Source organism: Salmo salar, chromosome 03, assembly GCF_965601325.2.
Source record: "Salmo salar chromosome 03, fSalSal1, whole genome shotgun sequence".
NCBI lineage: Eukaryota > Metazoa > Chordata > Actinopteri > Salmoniformes > Salmonidae > Salmo > Salmo salar.
Window position 1 is genome coordinate 61,635,842 of NC_138293.1, and position 10,768 is coordinate 61,646,609.

The 10,768-nt window shown below is 41.3% G+C and overlaps 2 non-coding genes across 2 annotated transcripts; both read left to right on the forward strand.

Moving 5' to 3' along the window:
* Window positions 1–1,288: 1,288 nt before the first annotated feature.
* On the forward strand, window positions 1,289–1,360 carry trnac-gca (transfer RNA cysteine (anticodon GCA)). The gene has a single exon. It is a non-coding gene; the product is annotated as a tRNA-Cys (tRNA).
* An 8,077-nt stretch (window positions 1,361–9,437) lies between these two features.
* On the forward strand, window positions 9,438–9,509 carry trnac-gca (transfer RNA cysteine (anticodon GCA)). The gene has a single exon. It is a non-coding gene; the product is annotated as a tRNA-Cys (tRNA).
* Window positions 9,510–10,768: the final 1,259 nt, after the last annotated feature.

Sequence of the window (10,768 nt, forward strand, 5' to 3'; positions counted from 1 at the left end):
TGCTCAAATAAGCTTTCCTTTACAAGCACTTTGTGTTTGTCTCCACCATCACTCCGCTTCTCTCTCAGCTGTTCCATTACAATCAGTTCCACTTTGAAAAATCAGGCTGGAGAACGCTGGTGAGGAAATGACAGTTGAGACTTTACTAGATTCACTGCTGGAAAACGTAGCCTGAATACTAGGGCTAGGGCCATATTTAGTAGGGCATGATACTCAGAATGTCATTGAACATTGGAATGTTACAATAGAACTGACACTTCTCTTGCACAATGAAAAGATAAATCTCGGTTTTACTGTAAACAGATTTCTATGAGCATGTTCTGAATAAGCTCCCACAATTTCATTTGCTTACACTGGTCTCTACTGGTCATCTGGGGAATTACAACATTAATAGAGGGAGAGACTTGAATTGTAAGTGACTCACATTATACCTTTTCCACGAGTCAGTCAGATTCAAAGAGGTCAATAACATGTTGGATATGGATGTAAAAATACAAACTTCCAAAGAATGTTCTGCTGTTTCAGTGTCATTCCTCTATTTCTTATATTCAGCTCCTCTCCTGTATTACACTCACTCAGTTCTGTACTCTTTCCCTCTCATTTAACACAGCTCTCTCTCTCCATCTTCCTCATTCACTCTTTTTTTAGTAGCCTTTATATCTCCCACTTTTTCTCTTCCCCAGCTCTCTCCCTGTCACCCTGTCTCTCTCTCTCCATTTTTCTGTTCCTCTTTCATGTGTCTGTACATCTGATCCTCCTGTGTTGGGCAGACGGCTGGGTAAATATTGGCTCTGTGTTCTGGATGCGGTGTGTGTGTGTGCTTCTGAAAGTAATCAGATTACATTACAAAATGTGGGTAATCCAAAAATTACGTTACTGATTACAGTTTTGGACAGGTAACTAGTAACTAACAGATTACATTTAGAAAGTAACCTACCCAACCCAACCCTACACACACACACACACACACACACACACAGCGGTCTGAGGCACTGCTTCTCAGTGCTAGAGGCATCACTACAGACCCTGGTTTGATTCCAGGCTGTATCACAATCGGCCGTGATTGGGAGTCCCGTGGCGGCGCACAATTGACCCAGCGTAGGCTGTCCTTGTAAATAACAATTTGTTCTTAACTGACTTGCCTATTTAAATAAAGGTTAAAGAAAAAGAAAAGAAAACATACACTTTATAGTTACAGGGGGTGGAGCAATGTTCTAGTAGCACTAACCTATTAAACACTTACTCAGAACATTGACTAGAATACCTCTGGTGACTAGACTTTCTATCAGGGGGTATAGCTCAGTGGTAGAGCATTTGACTGCAGATCAAGAGGTCCCCGGTTCAAATCCGGGTGCCCCCTCATTTTCTTTGAATGGTGTCTAACTGGGTAGGTAAGGAAAACATAAACATGGGCCCGATTCCGACCCGAGTTAAGGGGGCATAAATTCCCTTTCTATGCAGTTTGCTCTCTACGTGTATTCTGACCTTGAATTTAAGCTTGAGAATAGCATGCTATTCACCTGCTATTTGTTTTGGGTGGAGATCAAATAAATGAAGGTGTGGTGGAAATGTATCTACAGATATCCAGATTCTGACCTTGACTTAATCCCTAATAATTCCACCGTCTTTGCGCAGAAGGAAACAATGAATAAGGTCGAGAGAACCTAGCGGTTCCAAGTGGAAAAAGCATGTACTGTATTTTTTCTGATAGAAATACAGTAACCCCATTCTTCATGCACTGCAATTTACAACTTGATAAGAGCTGTTAATAAGAGCTAGGTAAATGAGTAATCCGTTTGGATAAGGGAATTGTAAATATAAACGACACTTCTTTTAGAAACATTTTATCTTATTATTGCGAGACAAATGTTGAACCAGTCATATGGCTGCAAACTGAAGCATATCAACATATCGACTTTCCCACAGTATAGTTTCTGAAATTCTGTGCCATTATGCAGAATTTAAATTGTACTGAATTTTATTGTAACTGGCAGAGATGGGCTCTCTCTCGAATGTCTTAATTATAGGCTACCCCAACTTTCTCCGTTTCCTGTTTCTATCATGTTAAATATTAGACACTATCGGTATTGACCGTCAGTATGCCTAATAACAACACACATTCAACTGCCAATTGATTGTTAGATCAATTCAGTTGGTATAGCCTACATTATCATTCCATTTAATTCAATTGTTTCGTTTATCCTCATTTTCTTCCTCTGTAAGCGCCGTCACGGCCATGTGGTTGTTGCTGAGGATCATTAGTAACAGTTGATCATATTTGTTTAAAGATGACACGTAAGCTAATTCAATTGTTACGGAGCTGAGCGCCGACTAAGCCACAACAGTTTGAACCTGACGTATGGTGCAATACTTGGCTGTGTCTTCACACAGTTCCATGGTTAGTGCAGGCAATAGACAAGGCCTACTTCTGTACACTATTCTCCCTATTATAATTCTACGTACACAAATTTTCCAACATTACCATGGGTCTAAGATCTGAATGTGGCAATTTTCTGAATGAATCAAACCACCGTGTTCTTTCTTTCGTGTGTAAAGGCTCTCCAAACCAGTTTTTTGTGATTCATAAATACTTTTCTAACCCCTAAATAAGATCAAATCTAAACTAAGAAAATGTTAATTGTCACACGCTTCGTAAACAACAGGTGTAGACTAACAGTGAAATGCTTCCTTACGGGCCCTTCCCAACAATGCAGAATACGATCAACAAAACCAAAATTATAATAGAAAAACATAGTAACATGAGGAAAAAATACACAATGAGCAATGATAGCTTGGCTATGTACCGAGTTGATGTGCAAGGGTACGAGGAAATTGAGTTAGATATGTAAATATACTGTAGAGGTAAAGTGACTAGGCAACAGGATAGATAATAGACAGTAGCAGCAGTGTATGTGATGAGTGTGGAAGTGTGTGTGTGTGGTGACAGTGTGCCTGTGTGTACGTGTTATGTGTGAGTGTGTGTGTGTGTGTGTGTGTGTGTGTGTGTGTGTGTGTGTATGTGTTGGAGTGTCAGTGTCAGTGTAAGTACATGTGAGTGTGTGGGTAGAGGGCAGTGTGTGTGCATAAAGTCAAAAAGAGTTGGTGCAAAAATGGTCAATGCAGATAGTATAGGTACCTATTTAGTTAACTATTTATCAGTCTTATGGCTTGGGGGTAGATGTTGTTCAGGAGCCTTTTGGTCCAAGACTTAGCGCTCCGGTACCGCTTGCCGTGCGACAGCAGAGAGAACTGTCTATGACTTGGGTGGCTGGTGTCTTTGACCATTTTTAGGGCCTTCCTCTGACACCGCCTGGTATAGAGGTCCTGGATAGCAGGGAGTTCAGCCCCAGTAATGTACCCTCTGTAGCGCTTTGCAGTCCGATGCCGACCAGTTGCCATACCAAGCGATGATGCAGCCAGTCAAGGTGCTCTCAATGGTGCATCTCTACAACTTTTTGAGTATCTGAGGGCCCACGCCAAATCTTTTCAGCCTCCTGAGGGAGAAGAGGAATTGTCGTGCCCTCTTTCCAACTGTGTTGGTGTGTTTGGACCATGATAGGTCGTTAGTGATGTGGACACAGAGGAACTTGAAGCTCTCAACCTGCTCCACTACAGCCCTGTCAATGTGAATGGGGGCGTGTCTGGCCCTACGTTTCCTGTAGTCCATGATAAGCGCCTTTGTTTTGCCCACGTTGAGGTAGAGGTTGTTGTCCTGGTACCGCACTGCCAGGTCTCTGACCTCCTCTCTATAGGCTGTCTCATCGTTGTTGGTGATCAGGCCTACCGCCGTTGTGTCATCGGCAAACTTGATGATGGTGTTGTAGTCATGCGCTGCCACGCAGTCGTGGGTGAACAGGGAGTACAGGAGGGTACCAAGCACGCACCCCTGAGGGGCACCCGTGTTGAGAGTCAGTGTGGCGGATGTGTTGTTGCCTACCTTCACTACCTGGGGGTGGCCCGTCAGGAAGTCCAGGATCCAGTTGCAGAGTGAGGTGTTCAGTCCCAGGGACCTAACATGCTTACCAGACGGCATACGCGCGTGTGTCCGTGTGCTCCATCGCACGCGTGTTGATTTTGTCCCGCCACACCAGATGCAATCAGGAGAAGCAGGTTCAAATATCAAAACAAACTCTGAACCAACTATATTCGGGAACAGGTTGAAAAGCATTAAACATTTATGGCAATTTAGCTAGTTAGCTTGCTGTTGCTAGCTAATTTGTCTTGGGATATAAACATTAGGTTGCATTTTACCTGAAATGCACAAGGTCCTCTACTCCGACAATTAATCAACAGATAAAAGGGTAAACGTTTGTTTTCCAGTAATCTCTCCACCTTCAGGCTTCTTCTTCTTCTTTAGACTTTTTATGGCGGTGGGCTACCAACTTTAGGTGCATTACCACAACTGACTGGACTGGAGTGTGGACCTCAGCTCATCTTTCAATCACCCACGTGGGCGTATATATTCCTAAAAACCAATGAGGAGATGGGAGAGACAGGACTTGCAGCGCGTCGAGCGTCACAAATAGAACCAAGTTCTATTTTAGCGCCTGGCTACACGGACGCTCGTTGACGCGCGCGAGCAGGGTGGGTGCAATGATTGAATAACATGTATGTGTACATTTATTTTGCAACGCTTGGGTTTCTGGGATGATGAGGTTGATGTGAGCCATGACCAAAGCATTTCATGGCTACAGATGTGAATGCTACAGTCAGCAGTCATTTAGACAAGTTACCTTGATGTTCTTGGGCACAGGGACTATGGGGGTCTGCTTGAAACATGTAAGTATTACAGATTGGGTCAGGGAGAGGTTGAAAATGTAGGTGACCACAGAGTAATTTAAATCTATCAATTGGTGCTGAAACGACAGATCAATATGCATATATTTAGATGGCTTTCTTTCATTGATCCCTAATATTCTGAACCCGTTCTCTGGATTATTCTGTTGAGTCTGTCATCAAAATTCAAATTTAAAGGTACACTGTATTTGAAGAGATGGCTTAAGATAAATGTACTGAAAACCCTGAAAATCTGCCGGCTAGGAAGTTAGAGGGTTTTCAGGGTTTGAATTACATTTATTCAGCGTGCGCAAGGGAACCACGCCTGCAAAGCCCATTAAGCACCTTCATAAGGTAAGTCTGAATACCAACTACTGAGAAGTGTGTAGGAAGTGCATATGTAAGAAAGGCATAATTTACTATGTTGGAATCGGGCCCTTACTGACTATGGAACTGAGTGACACATACAATTTATAAAACAAATGTTGTGTTAGTGTATACCCTCTACGAACCTAGACGACATATCTTAGCATTGATATCCAAATGAACAAATCAAATTAAAGTTTATTGGCCAAGTACACAGTTTTGCAGATGTTATCGCAGGTGTAGCGAAACGCTTATGTTTCTAGCTCCAACCGTGCAGCAATCTAACAATACACATAATCCTAACGCACAAAATAAATAAGACATAGCAGAACGAGCAATGTCAGAGTCCTCAATATAAATACTGTAGTGCCTTCGGAAAGTATTCAGACCCCTTGACTTTTTCCACCTTTTTGTACATTACAGCCTTTTTCTAAAATGGATTAAATATTGTTTTTTTCTCAGCAATCTACACACAATACCCCATAATGACAAAACAAATGTTGGGGGGGGGATATTATTACAAATGTATACTTATTTACATAAGTATTCAGACCCTTTGCTATAAGACTTGAAATTGAGCTCAGGTGCATCCTGTTTCCATTGATCATCCTTAAGATGTTTCCACAACTTGATTGGAGTCCACCTGTGGTAAATTCAATTGATTGGACATGATTTGGAAAGGCACACACCTGACTATATAAGGTCCCACAGTTGACGGTGCATGTCAGAGCAAAAACCAAGCCATGAGGAGTTGTCCGTAGAGCTCCGAGACAGGATTGTGTCAAAGCACAGATGGAAGGGGAAGGATATTTTAAAAATCCTGCAGCATTAAAGGTCCCCAAGAATACAGTGACCTCCATCATTCTTAAATGGAAGACATTTGGAACCACCAATACTCTTCCTAGACCAAGCCGCCCTGCTAAACTAAACAACTGGGGGAGAAGGGCCTTGGTCAGGGAGCTGACCAAGAACTCGATGGTCACTCTGACAGAGCTCTAGAGTTCCTCTGTGGAGATGGTTATAATGGATGAGCCATGACTAAAATACAGTATATACATATAAAGTGGGTAAAACAGTATGCAGTGGTGTAAAGTACTTAAGTAAAAATACTTTAAAGTACTACTTAAGTAGTTTTTTGGCGTATCTGTACTTTACTATTTATATTTTTGACAACTTTTACTTTTACTTAACTACATTCCTAAAGAAAAATATATACTTTTTACTCCATACATTTTCCCTGACAACCAAAAGTAATCGTAACATTTTGAATGCTTAGCAGGTAATAAAATGGTCCAATTCGCACACTTATCAAGAGAACATCCCTGGTCAACCCTGCTACCTCTGATCTGGTGGACTCACTAAACACAAATGCTTTGTTTTTAAATGATGTCTGAGTGTTGGAGTGTGACTCTGGCTACCCGTAAAAAAAATGTTTTTAAATTGTGCCTTCTGGTTTGCTTAATATAAGGATTTTTTTATTATTCGTATTTTTACTTTTGATACTTAAGTATATTTTAGCAACTACATTTAATTTTGATACTTAAGTATATTTAAAAACCAAATACTTTAAGACTTTTACTCAAGTAGTATTTTACTGGGTGACATTCACTTTTACTTGAGTCATTTTCTATTAAGGTATCTTTACTTTTACTCAAGTATGAGAATTGAGAACTTTTTCCACCACTGACAGTATGTAAACATTATTAAATTGACCAGTGTTCAATGACTCTATGTACAGGTGCAGGGTAGAGTACTGGTTGGTAGCCGGCTAGTGACAGTGTCTAAGGTTCAGGGCAGGGTACAGGGTGGAGGCTGGCTAGTGATAACTGTTTAACAGTCTGATGGCCTGGAGATAGAAGCTGTTTATCAGTCTCTCGGTCCCAGTTTTGATGCACCTGTACTGTCTTTGCCTTTTAGATGGTAGTGGATGGGCCGTGGCTGAGGTACTTGATCATTTTCTTGGCCTTCCTGTGACACTGGGTGCTATAGATGTCCTGGAGGGCAGGCAGTGTTCCCCCGATGATGCGTTGAGCAGACCGCACCACCCTCTGGAGAACCCTGCGGTTGCAGGCGGTGCAGTTGCTGTACCAGGCGGTGATACAGCCCGAATAGAATGCTCTCTCAATGTTGCATCTGTAGAAGTTTGTGAGGGTGTTAGGGGCCAAGCTGAATTTCTTCAGCTTCCTGAGGTTGAAGAGACGCTGTTGCGCCTTCTTCTCCAAAGTATCGGTGTGAAGGGACCATTTCAGGTCCTCAGTTATGCGCACACCAAAGAACTTAAAGCTTTTCACCCTCTCCTCTGCGGCCCCGTCGATGTGGATGGGGGCGAAGTCTCTCTGCTGTCTCCTGTAGTCCACGATCAGCTCCTTGTTTTGTTGACATTGAGAGAAAGGTTATTCTCCACACTGCCAGGGCTCTTAACTCCTCACTGTAGGCTGTCTCGTTGTTTTGATAATCAGGCCTACTACCACTGTTCTGTCGTCAGCAAGCTTGATGATTGAGTTGGAGATGTGCGCTGCCACACAGTCATGAGTGAACACAGGGTTGTTGGGCAGGTTACTTTCTAAATGTAATCCATTACAGTTACTAGTTACCTGTCCAAAATTGTAATCAGTAACGTAGGTTTTGGATTACCCAAACTCAGTAACGTAATCTGATAACTTTCAGTTACTTTTGTATTGCTTTCTCTTTGCCCCCACCCTCATAAAGTTGCCCATCCCTGCCATAGGCAAACAGAATATGGGGATGTTGAAGCCTAGACATAGACAGAGCTATAAACAAACATGCACATATGGTCAGTTTTAGCCAGTTTACAGTTTAAATGTATGTCTATCTCTATTCCTTTTCCATTAGAAATATATATACTGCTCAAAAAAATAAAGGGAACACTAAAATAACACATCCTAGATCTGAATGAATGAATCAAAAGTAAATGTAAAAGTATAATCATTTCAAATTTCTTATATTAAGCAAACCAGATGGTGCCAGTTTTACACTTCAACACTCAGACATCATTACAAATTAAGCATAAGTGTGTGAATTAGACAATGTTCCTGTCCTGCTAAGCATTCAAAATGTAATGAGTACTTTTGGGTGTCAGGGAAAATGTATGGAGTAAAAAGTACATCATTTTCTTTAGGAATGTAGTGAAGTAAAAGTAAAAGTTGTCAAAAATATAAATAGTAAAGTAAAGTACAGATACCCCAAAAAACGACTTAAGTAGTACTTAAGTACTTTACGCCACTGCTCCTCTCCCTGACCAAGTTAAAGTAGTTACATAGGTATTTGGGGACCACAAAGTGGACAATCTTAAATACAAGACACAATTTAAAAAACAATCGCAATGGGAGCTCATAGTATCAGCTGGTAGTCTAACTAGCTGTTAAAATTGTACCCATTCCTTCAAATCCCTTGTTGAAGAAATTTAGCAGACATGCCTGATGGAAGGTCATTCATTGTATTGCAGGCCTATTGTAGTCCTGAAGTCAGAGTCGTTCTCTAGTCATTTACACGTTTCTATCACCACCAGATTTACTTTTGAAATTCTGAGGCATGCAATCTCCTTGTTGTGATGCAAATAAACCTCAATGTCATTTCAAGTGGCTGGGATGTAATAAGGCCTGCAGAGCTGGTTTTTTGTTGTTGTTGTTGCATTGTCTTCCCAACAGGCCTTTTCGCATGTTTTTTGGTTTCCGTGGTCACGGTTTTAACAACATTCTGCACCCTTAATTGTCTCATCATTAATTCCTGCCCTATACACACCATTAAACTTAAACTGGTCGAAATGTGTCATGTGAGTGGTTATTGTTGTTGTTTTATGGCAAATGCACGAATGAAATGCGACAGAACTAGAGTTTTACTATCCGAGGTTTACCACTGTTACCAAACCCATCTTTTTATCTAATGTGTTTAGGGTGCACGCATGTTCATAAAAACAAAATATATCATTGGGCATACATGAGAGCCGACTGATGTTGTTACTGACAAAAAGATACAAAGAAACACTAACATTCGTTTCTCCCTTGATAGCGTATATAAAATACCGTGTACTGTACAGTACTGAAAGCACCCAAGAGACACATGTATTTGTCTCCTCCTAGTGGAGGAAACGAGTACACAGTGTGCGCTCCCCTAACAGACGAACACGTCTTGAAAAACGTCGATAACCCGTGAAATGCATTTTTTTTTTAACCGAAAATACAAACTGTACCGCATAAAATAATGTTTTTTGTAATTTATGAACATAATTGACATCCTTAGGATAATTAGCTTTTATTGTGCTGCTGAGATACAGTGGGGGTATAGCTCAGTGGTAGAGCATTTGACTGCAGATCAAGAGGTCTCCGGTTCAAATCCGGATGCCCCCTATTTTGAACCCGCTAATGCGCGAGCTGTGGAGAGGCTGGTGTTATCAAGACTAGTAAGTAAAGTGTAGTTGTTAAAAACAGTTCGGAATATAAACCTTGGATTGCTGATTGACTGACAACCGTATACCACACGTATGACAAAACACGTATTTTTAGTACTCTGATTACGTTGGTAACCAGTTAATATTAGCAATAAGGCATGTCGGGGGTTTGTGGTACATGGCCAGTATACCACGACTAAAAGGGCTGTGTCCAGACACTCCGAGTTGCGTAAGAACAGCCCTCAGCCGTGCCAGCCAATCGGATTTCAGGGCTCGAACCACCCAGTTTATAACAGACCATATACAACTGGTATGACAAAACATGTATTTTTACTGCTCTAATTACGTTGGTAACCCGTTTACAATAGCAATAAGGCACCTCGGCAACCCCACGAAATTGACATAGAAATGTGAGTTATATTAAAATCTGGTCCCAATTCCGAAATCACTTTAGCCTTAAACAAACAAGCGGTTTCTCTCCATTAACATCTAATCATCTCTTCACAGCTTCACAGATTGACACGGCATTCCAGTTCTGGCGGTTTTTTTGTGACCTATTTGTTGATAACACATTCGTCCCATTCTATACTCCGAGGGTTGACCATAATATTCCCAATACCCACTTTTTATAGATACCGGCAAACTCGCAGCTTTGCTAAAACACATTTCCCTTCATTTCCACTCGAGCCTACTAAGTGTACAGTCGAGAAGTGTTTAGATCTTAACCTGTATCTGAAGGGCACAATCTCCAGATTATACGACATAATACAGAACATTAATCTGCCTTCCTTGGCAAATACAAAATCTGCATGGGAGCAAGACACGGGTGTTCCATATATATATATATATGGAACAAAAATACAAACACAACATGTAAAGTGTTGGTCCCATTTTTTCATGAGCTGAAATAAAAGATCCCAGAATTTTTCCATATGCACAAAAAGCTTATTTCTCTCAAACGTTGTTCACAAATTTGTTTACATCCCTGTTAGTGAGCATTTCTCCTTTGCCAAGATAATCCACCCACCTGACAGGTGTGGCATGTCAAGAAGCTGATTAAACAGATTGATCATTACACAGGTGCACCCTGTGCTGAGGACAATAAAAGGCCACTCTAAAATGTGCAGCTTTGCATACATGACACAATGCCACAGATGTTTTGAGGGAGTGTGCAATTGACATTCAGACTGCAGGAATGTCCAACAGACCTGTTGCCAG